The following is an 11,134-nucleotide window of genomic DNA, read 5'->3' on the forward strand; positions in this document are numbered from 1 at the left end:
GAGCCGACCATAGCATTAGCTGCTAGCTTGGTTAGCGCCGCGCATTTACAGTCTGACCATGGATGTCTAAAGAGAACTGGATACAGGAAGAGCGCCAGGCTTTAAAGCAGATTTGACATAGCGGCCAAACCGTGTAATTACAACGTCACATGATGCACACTAGACTAGCCCAAAAAGACTTTTTCCCACAAACCTACACTGTGAAAGAGACGTCTGTAAATCAGCGGATACATTTTTTTGAGCGTCACAACCCACGAAATGACTCGTCTCACTATCAGAATTAAATCCGTTCAGTCCAATCACATTTCAAAAGCCTCAAAGAGTCGTATGATCGAATTGTTTTATCCCCGTTCAAGTTAGCCGGAGGGCTAAACCGGAAGTAGCCGACTCGGCCAGCGAAAGTCACCAGTGCGCTCGCTCTATACGGTACTTTCATACCAGGAAGTCGATTTTTTTTGCTTCATGCGCCACTGAGCAACTTTCATAGGAGTGAACGAGGCCCCGCCTCCGACGCTGTATCCAGTTCTCTTTATACATCCATGAGTCTGACTCAGTACTGTTGCTTAAACGTTAACGTTAGCTAACTTTGCTAGCAGGCCCACCTAACGTTAGCTAACGATAGCTAGCTGATCAGACAGGATTCTACTAAGTTGGCGAAGGAGCCGAATCAGAGTCGGCGATTTTAAGTGTAACTTGTTTTTTAACAGAGCTGCTAACTCTCACACATCGACCCTGAGACTCAACCGACATGTTTCACTCGCTTTCACGCCACACGTCCATTTTCTCACGCAGTGCAAAACAAACTCACAACTGATAACACTGCTGAACACATAAATCTATTATGTTGTAATGTATTCATATCCACGCTGCTCCCTCTCCTCTCACACCGTAACTATGAAATAGTCATTCTTCTAATAATCATTTCCTGTCCTGAGCCACCCCGTCATTTACTGTTATATACATATCCTCAATCTATATAATCTGGACTAGTGCAGGCGGCTGTTTCTTGACTTAATCTAAGAGGTCAGATGGTGGAGAAATGCCCCCCAAATTATGTATCTTTCCAAGTTCACTCCCCCATTTCAAAGCATAAGCAGGCGCCTATGAACACGACCTTTAATAAAACAAGACTAGTCTACAGCTAAACGCTAACATGCTCACAATGATAATCCTGCCATGTTGATATTTAGCAGGTATAATGTTCAACATGCTAAAATTAGCTAATTAGCAGTAAACACAAAGTAACGCTGAGGCTGATGGGATTGTTGTTAGTTTTGAAGGTATTTGGTGGACAAATTATAATGTTGACCAGATGGTGGCGCTAGATAGCAAGTCAGATGATCAAAGTTATTACAGTTCATCCTGAGAGGAACATGAATGTGTGAACCAGGTTTCACAGAAATCCATCCGATGGTAGTTGAGATATTTCAGCGGTGGACTGATAGAGACGCTGCTGCTGACATGGCTGGAAGAGACGCAGGTGGGCTGATTCAGACATGGAAAACTGTCAGAACATATAAAATGTTTGTCTAAAAGCAGCTTCTCTCTCTCTGTGTGTGTGTGTGTGTGTGTGTTTGACTCAGAGAACTTGTCTGGTCTTCCCCAGACGCTTCAGCAGAGTTTCCTTCAAACGACCACAGTGAAGACATTTTCCCCGCAAAAGGTCAACGGCACAAACAGAACAAACAGAACAAAGCCGAGCACACAGAGGAACCTCGAGTGTCATTTAACAGAACATGAAACTGGACCAGGATCAGTGTTCAGAGAGCAGGAGGCAGGAAGCGCCGATACTTTTCTGCTCCATTTGTTTTCCTTTACAGCCGAGGACGTTCACCCTGCTGCTGTTACCCAGAAGGCTCGGCGTGCACGCTGCCCGGCGACCTGCCAGAGACAACGAGGGCGAGGAGAACGAGCGGAGGTGGAGACGGATCATAAAAACAGAAACTCCTGGAAAAACCTCGACGCTGAGGAGACTCTGGAGGACGTTTATACACACTTTCTACAGAAGTACTGAACATGCTCACATCGTCTTATCAGCACAACACGAAACCAACTCGAAGCTTCATCATTTCTCTTTAACCTCACATAGCAGACCGGCCACATGTTTTATAGACTTGGAGAAAAGACCTTAGTGATGATTATTTTCTAAATTAATCATTTGGTCTATAAAATGTCAGAAAATGGTGAAAAATGTCAATCACTGATGCTCAAAGTCCTCAAATGTCTCGTTTTGTCCACAACACAAAGATCTTCAGTTTACTGTCACAGAGACTAAAGAAACCAGGAAATATTCACATTTAAGAAGCTGCAATCAGAGAATTTGGTCATTTTTCTCATTAAAAATGTACTCAAAGTGGTCAATTATCAAAATAGTTGGCGATTAATTTCTTGTCGATCAACTAATCAATAAACGGACTGATTGTTGCAGTTTGCAGGATTTACTGGCATCTAGCTGAACTTTTGATCCGTGGAGGTTTTATATTTGTAAAACTTTTCCTCGAGTCGAGAAAAAGTGATTTAAAAGTGTGTGACGTCATCGCAATGTAAAGTCTACGGGCCGAGCGGGAACTCGTGGGCGGGGCCTTGGAGGGAAACGCTACTGTGCATATTCAATGAGCCGCACAACACCGAAGACAATCTGGAAGCTAGAAACTTTTTTTGTCGTATGCGCCAGCCGAGCAGTTCCTACAGGACTGAATGGACGGCTGTTTCACTATACATCCACTCTCTCCGTCCACATTAAAACACCAAATCGAGTTATTCTCCTCCTACTGGGCATGTGCAGAGGACAGACGAGCGAGTCAGCCAGAGAAAACCAACAAAGAAGAAACGGTGTACTGTTTCTGTTTATTGCAGCAGATTCCAGCAGTTTGAGCACATTTAACTCTGAACAAGCTGTGACAGCAACACCAAGCCGACTACACATTCACTCTGGACGACGGTTTAGAAAAGCTTCATTTCAGTCTGAACGGAGCAACAAACTCATAACTTTAATGTTAGTTTTAATTGTTATTTGCAGCGTTTGTTCAATTAAAACAAAACACAGACACGAGCCAGAGACGAGGTCATACTGTAAGCATTCATACACACACATGCACACACACACACACACACACACACATGCAGCTCCACAGCGCCCCCTGGGTCTCTGCTCACAGCTGTGAGTCTCCAACAGCAGATTAATCATCTGTGTTTGACTACAGTGATAAATGAGCCGCTGCCGACACACTGCAGACCAACGGTCAGGAACCTGCAACACACACACACACACACATGCACACACACACACACGCACGCACGCACACATGCACGCACGCACACACACACACACACACGCACACACACACACACATGCACGCACACATGCACGCACACACACACACACACACGCACACACACACACACGCACGCACGCACACACACACACACACATGCACACACGCACGCACACACACACACACACATGCACACACATGCACACACACATGCACGCACACACATGCACACACACATACGCACGTTCAACACTTCATATTCTCATGCAGTGTTAGATGATGAACAACTCTTTTATTATTTAATATTAAATTAATTGGCAACTATTTTGAAAATCGATTAATTCTTTTGAGTCGTTATTAAAGAAAAAATGAACAAATTCTCTGATTGCAGCTTCTTAAATGTGAATATTTTCTGGTTTCTTTAGTCTCTGTGACAGTAAACTGGATATTTATTAGAGGACGTCGTCTTTGGGAAACACTGACACCAACATTTTTCACCATTTTCTGACATTTTATGGACTAAACAACTAATCAATTAATCAACAGATGAATCAATAATGAGAAAGAAAATATCTGGTTCTTTGATAAAAAGTCAAAGGTTATTAGATTAGATTAGATCAGATTAGATCAGATTAGATCAGACAGCTCTATTAATCCATTAAGTGGAAACTCATTTGCCACCAAATCAACTCATGCAGACAGCAAATATAAATGATGCATTCACAGGACACAACAAATAAATAACAACATAAAGCCATTTAGACATGACTGACAGCTGTTGATTAAAACATCTGACTGCTGCTGGAACAAAAGAGCTTCTGAGGTGTTCAGTAGGACACTGAAGCATCACTAGTCTGTTAAAAACACTGTGATATTAGAACATCATGCAGCTAAAACAACGTCGGACATGTGAAGGTCTGAACGCGGCAGCATTAACACGAGAGGGACCAGGCTGCAGCAACATGGTGAACATCAACCATGATGGGTCATCTGTAATCAGGAAGTGATGCTGCTGCAGATGGCAGAAGTTGTTCTTCTTCATGGTTTTCATCAGACAGTGGACGTGTACGAGGAGGACAAAGAAGCACCAGAACTTTAATAAGAAGAAGAAGAAGAAGATTCACAGGAGCAATGACAGATCATTGGGTCAAGATGTACAATATTCAGTTAACATGCTAAGTGTTCTCTGTTAATCAAACCGTTATATATTAAAGCTTCTTAAAGCAACAGTCAGGAGCCCAAATGAACAGTGAAAATGTGTTTTTCTTGCTGTAATTATTGTTCATACTGACCATTAGAAGATCCACTGTCCTCGTTTAAAAGTCTGTGTGAAGCTTCTATTCAGCTTCAGCAGTCTGAGTTAGTCATATCAAGTGGATATCTGACACATTTACAGTCTTTTTAGCATCAAATTCCCTCTTTGTGTTTCCTCGGACAGTGTTTCCCTGTTGAGCTGCAGGTGGAAGTATAGTAACAAAAAGAGGAACTTTGGCACTAAAAAGACTGTAACGTTGAAAGATATCTACTTGATTTGACTCATTTGGACGCTGAAGCTTCATATTAGCTTCAGATAAACTTTAAATACATTTTTGAAGGGATCTTCTAAAGGTCAGTATGAACAGGAAGAATGATTACAGCAAGAAAAACACTTTAATGTTCATTTCATGTAGCCGAGGCTAACTGGAGCATTTTAGCATTAGTATTAATGTGTTCCATATTGAACTGATACCGGACGAACTTTGTTCCGTATTTTTGAGAAACAGTTCAGTGATTTCCTCCCAGTTCCACCATCAATGCCGTCGGCGTTCCGTTTTCCGTTTCAGGAAGTTGGCGAGCGTCGTGGTCGTAGCGTTAAACCGTCCCGACCTTCCCGTGTTCTGGTCTGTGTGAATGACGTAAAGCCTGACAGCGTCTCTCTGTAACTACAGTCACCTGCTGATCATCAGGTTTCACTTTCATTGATTGTTTTCCAGGTAAAGATATAAACAGCATTAAATGATAATCAGTATTTTAATGACATTTAACTTTTCTGCAGAAACTGATCTTATTATTTCTAAATCGTCCCACTGCTGCTTCATCTGCTCTTCTAGAGAATCATCACTTTATTTCATGGATCTATAATAATTAACTACAGAACATAATGTGATATTAATCGGAGGGAAAATAGTTTGTTCTTTGAAAGACCAATAAATCTTTAATTCATATTTTCTGGGAGTTAAATGGTTTTTGGGAACTTTGTCTTCAGGTTTAAACATTATGTTTATGTCATATTTACATTCTTCTCTTTAAACTGAAAAAACAACATTTCATCATAATTTGTACCAAATTACATTAAAGGGAAATTATGAACCAATAAACTGAAGTGTTTACAAATAGTTGTTTATCATTTATTTATTGTTAGAAAGGTTTTTATGTACGTTGAGATATTTGGAAACGAGAGTTACAACATTAGTGAAACATTTTGAACTTGAGGTGATATTTTTATTTCTTCTTCTCTTGCTGTATTATAATCTGCATAAACACATTTGGCTGCAGTCGAGCTTCAGTCCAGATGGATTTTCTGACTCTCTGATCCGTGGCGGCGCTCCGTCGTGCCGCCGCCTGCTGTGTGGTCGGCCTCCACAGGCCGTTATGGTAATCACGTCATAATGTTATTTAGATCAATCGATCCGCCTGCTCGCCGGGCGCTGCCAGTCTGAGGTCAGGAGCCGTGGGGGTGACGGGTTTCATTTGCACAACACGGTGGCGCTGGGCGTCCCGTCGGACCGGGGAGGCGACCTCTCGGCGTGGCGGGCGGGCGGCGTCCTCCTCACGCCTGCGGCTCCACGCTGAGCCTCAGAGCTCTGGCCTTTTCCCCTCGCCAGCCGTCAGACGGAGGCAGACTGACAGCGAGTCCCAAACCCCTCGGCTGCTCTCAGACATCACTTCCCTCCTCTGTCTGCTGCTGTCAGACGCTCAGATATCACTCCGACTTATTCTCCAAACCCCACCTCGCCCCCACACACACGCTACCAACCCGCCGTACAACAGAGCATCAGCAGCTAACGGGCCGCGGTGACCTTTGCTTTAAAATTAGCTAAAACAAAATGCTAAATAAGTGCTTCTCTGTTGGGCTCCAGATAACAGGAAACCTTTAACACTGAACTCTTCAAACCCACAGAACTTTATTCTAACCCCGAACGTCCACAGAGACGTTCAAAAGGACTCTCAGCTGTCCTCAAAGAGACAATAAAAGTATATCACTGTCTCTCAGGCGTCCACACAGAGACAACGAGACACATATTAACTCTCAGGTGTCTCTCTGGGTGTCTACATGGAGACAGTTATGGACTTCCAGGTGTCCATGACTCCTCAAGTGTCTACATAAGGAAAATAACAGATTCCCTGGTGTCCAATGGACTCAGAGTTGTCCACATATAGTCAATAATTGACTCCTAATTGTCCTCATAGTTAATAATGGACTAACAGGTGTCCACACAGAGACAGCGAGACACTTATTGACTCTCAGGTGTCCACATATAGACCGTAATGGATTCCTAGACGTTTACACGGAGACAATAATGTAACGTCTCGGTGTCCACACAGAAACAACGAGACACTTATTGACTGTCAGGTGTCCATGCGGAGACGATAATGGACTTTGACGAGGAAACGTTTGTGTTCAATATTTAAACATCAGCTTGTTGTGTTTTATTGTTTTCATATGTTCAATAAGAAACATGTTGCTCTCACACGCACTCCTCTGTACATAATAATAATAAATGCACACACACACACACACACACACACACACACACACACACACCTCCCCCTGCACATAAAGACAATACAAACCTCTCACACACACACACACACACACACACACACACACTCGCTCACACTCACTTGTTTGGCCTCCCTCAGGACCCATAGGCGTTAACGGAGCCCGGCGCTCTCCCCCGGCGCTGCGGTTCACCAGGTGTTGTCTGCAACAGGCAATTAGTAGAATAGGTGTAGCTGTCAATCAGCCGGCTGGAAGATTAGCTGCTTGGCCGTAATTAGCGGGTTAGAGGCTTCTTGGCCCAGAGGATAAAGGCTTTGCCAATAATGGGCCCTGGGGTATTAATTACTGAAGGTCGAAGCTGCCGAAAAGGCCAGGATCTTAGCAGCAGCGCACGTAAGATGATTGTTTAAATTTCAAAAATAATACTGGTCTGACAGTTGTTGGAGTCCCGCGGGGCGGCGGGTACAAGGTAGCCGAGGTAATTAGTTTGAAGAGGGAAAGGGCATGGTTACAGGCGTGTTTGTGAAGAGCGAGGGAGGGAGGGAGCGAGGGAGGGAGGGAGGGGAAATATAAATGTGAGGATGGAGAGGAGAGGCAGGGAGGGATGAGAGGAAGGTAGGAAACAGAGAGAAATGTGGAAATAATAAAAAAGTAGCAGCAGAGGAGGAGGAGGAGGAGGAGGAGGAAGAGCAACTGGGAGAAAGAGGAAGGGAGGGATTAGTGAAGAAGAATCTGAAAAAGGCAAATAACATGGGTGTGAGAAAAAAAATTTAAATAAAATGTGAGGGAGGAGGAGGAGGAGGAGGAGGAGGAGGAGGAGGGGAGACATAAATACGAGGATGGAGAGAGGGAGGAAGAGGGGGAAATGTACGAGGAAGAGGAGGCAAAACAAGATGGAATTACAGAAATAAAAGAAGTGAGAGAAGGAAAGTAGGAAAATATGGAGGGAGGAAGAAAATACAGAGATGTTTAAAAAATGTAAGAGAAGAAGAGATGAGAGGATGAGGAAGAGGAAAAATAAGAGTGAACGAATAAAAGAAAGGGAGGAAGGGAGGGATAGAGAGAAGAATAACAGGAGGGAGAGTAAAAGTATAAATGTGAGGATGGAGAGAAGAAGAAGAGGGAGGAAGAGGAAGAGGAAGATAGAAAAACAGAAATGAGAAAATAAAAGCATGAGGAAGCAAACAGACTGTAGAGTCAGACCTTTATTTTGAAATAGATTTTCTTTTTTTAACAAAACTATTAAAAAATATACATTAAATGTAGGATTTAAATATTTATATAAGAACAATATCATAAAATAAATAAAAAATAAAAAATCTGTGAAACACAAGACAAAAAATATAAAAAAATATATAAGTTAAACGTTAAAAGTTAAAGTAAAAAAAAAAAGTTAAACAACCAATTATATAAATAAGTAAGTAAATAAATAAATAAATACAAACTTAAATAATGAGGAAAAACATCAGAATTATTTGATCTGAGAGCTTTAATTAAATATATTTCTATAAAGTTTAAAGAATCTTTGTTTTTTTTATTGTTTGAAACAGGCTTTTATTTCTAATTGCCCTGTGTGTTGTCATGACATCACTTCCTCCATGTTCACCTGTTGTCATGACATCACTTCCTCCATGTTCACCTGTTGTCATGACATCACTTCCTCCATGTTCACCTGTTGTCATGACATCACTTCCTCCATGTTCACCTGTTGTCATGACAACACTTCCTCCATGTTCACCTGTTGTCATGACATCACTTCCTCCATGTTCACCTGTTGTCATGACATCACTTCCTCCATGTTCACCTGTTGTCATGACATCACTTCCTCCATGTTCACCTGTTGTCATGACATCACTTCCTCCATGTTCACCTGTTGTCATGACAACACTTCCTCCATGTTCACCTGTTGTCATGACATCACTTCCTCCATGTTCACCTGTTGTCATGACATCACTTCCTCCATGTTCACCTGTTGTCATGACATCACTTCCTCCATGTTCACCTGTTGTCATGACATCACTTCCTCCATGTTCACCTGTCATCAGTCGCTGCTCTAAACTCTAAAGTTTAAACTTGAAATTCATATACAGTTAATTAATACTTTACACTGTTACTTAATGATTTCTATATATTGATCACTGGATGAAAACAGCTGATAACTGCTCTAATGTTGTTTATTTCGTTTGTGACAGTCTGACGTCGTTTTCAGGCTCAGGATGGTTTTAGAGGAGACGCAGCTGTGTGACGTCATTATCCTGAAGGAGCTGAGACGCACTGAGACAGAAGAAGAAGAAAAGAAAAGAATAAAGTAACGAGAGTGTTTTTATGATTGATTCATGATTCAGTCATGTTTATCTTATGAATCGATTTGATCAGCTGCTGCTGCTTCTTTCATTCCTGTTCAGGTAGTTTCCTGATCAGCTGCATGACAACAACAGCCGACTGTTTACTGTCCCGTCAGATCAGCTGACCAATCAATAACCAATCAGTAAACACATTGGATCAAAGGGGTGTTGCTGTCCAGTAAAACACTTCCACGGAGGATACACCTGTGGTTCCTCCAGGAGCCTCCTCTCTCCTCGTCTCCTCGTCTCCTCATCTCCTCTCTCCTCGTCTCCTCGTCTCCTCTCTCCTCGTCCCCTCATCTCCTCTCTCCTCCCTCCTCCTCCTTGTCGTCTCCATGGTGACGGAGGGGAAACGATTTTGAATCTTGTTATATTTATAATTATATTATCTTGTAATAATTTTGTTCATACATACAAAATAATTTGAGCAAATAAGAACAAGAACACGATGAGTTGAAGACCACCGAGTTCCTGAAGTCCTGAAAGATTAAATGATTTTAAATATTAATTTTTAATCTATATTTTACTTTTTGTTTCTTTATTTCTTATTATCCTCAGATCAGCAGCAGTAAATCTGTCTCTTCTTCTTCTTCTTGAGGTGCAGCAGCCGTCTGGATGTTTGGGGGGAAGCAGGAGTCACTCTGATAAAGAGTGAACCTGCGTTGTCACGGTAACCAAGGTCATGGAGATGACCCCGAGACTCCCCAGACACCACAGACAGGTGAGATCCAGTAGAATGAGACTCTTTCTCTACTGATGAGTTGACCATCGATCAGCATGTTTTCCTAAAGTCCTTCAACATGATAATATGTTGTATGAACAAGATGATCATTTATGCCACCATGATGAAGTTTAAGACATATTTGTGCAGAAAGTCCTGAAATATTATAAATCTATTTCTTTTTGTTACTCCTGTGTTTACAGGTGGATCTCATATCTCATGTGGACGGTTTATATTATTTTGTGATAATATTGTTTGTGTGGACAAAATAATTAACGTGAACAAGAATAAGATGAGTTTTGCTCCTGAAGTCCTGAATTATAAACATTTTTCTTAATTTTTAAACTATATTTTATTTTTTATCTTCATTCATTTATTTATTTTTCATCATCTGAAGTGAAAACAAGATGAAGAACAAGACTTTATGGAAGAATCTCTTTTTTTTAATCTTGTGGCCACAAAATAATAACTTGTGCAAACAAGTTGGATCTAATATTAAGTGTGCAAAATATTATAATAAATATTTTTTTTTCTATCTATATTTTATATTTTTATCATCTTAAATGATCTTTTATGTTACAATAAAGAACTATGATTTTGAAGATGACTATATATTGAGTTTGAGTTGCAGTGAGCTGAGTTCTCTGAGTTTGTTCCTGTTATCTCCCTCTGAGCCTCCTGCAGCTATAAAACAGCAGTAAAATATGTCTTCTTTTCCTGCAGAGGTTCCATCTGTACTGTAAACTGTAAACTGTGTGAGTGCTGTGTCAGTGTGAGGGAAACCATAACTACACCTGCATAAATACATCAGCAGGTGATGTTGTTTTACGGTTTGTCTGATGCTGTCGGTCACCTGATATTTCCCTCTCTGACTCTGAATGGAAACTACAGCTGCAAGAAAAACTCTCCAACAGAGCGACTTTATAGCTTTGTGTTTTTAAGTGTTTAAACATTTCATGTTTTTTAGATTTCTATTTATATTCTTTTTTTTTTTTTTTTTTGCAGGTATTCAACATGTGAACTTGTAACC

The 11,134-nt window shown here is 41.3% G+C and overlaps 1 long non-coding RNA gene across 3 annotated transcripts in view; it reads left to right on the plus strand.

Annotated features, from left to right (window-relative positions):
* The first annotated feature begins 4,947 nt into the window (after positions 1-4,947).
* LOC137188638 (uncharacterized) overlaps positions 4,948-11,134 on the plus strand; it is a 6,458-nt gene continuing 271 nt past the window's right edge. Inside the window, exons 1-3 of one of the 3 annotated variants that reach the window (XR_010929458.1) lie at positions 4,948-5,248; positions 9,982-10,104; positions 11,110-11,134. The exon at positions 11,110-11,134 is cut by the window's right edge and continues 271 nt beyond it. This is a non-coding gene — a long non-coding RNA (uncharacterized lncRNA). Of the gene's footprint in view, positions 5,249-8,971; positions 9,347-9,413; positions 10,105-11,109 lie in introns of those variants that run through there. The other 2 variants (XR_010929459.1, XR_010929457.1) reach the window with 2 other exon arrangements.

This window comes from Thunnus thynnus, chromosome 9 (genome assembly GCF_963924715.1).
Source record: "Thunnus thynnus chromosome 9, fThuThy2.1, whole genome shotgun sequence".
In the NCBI taxonomy this organism is placed as follows: Eukaryota; Metazoa; Chordata; class Actinopteri; order Scombriformes; family Scombridae; genus Thunnus; species Thunnus thynnus.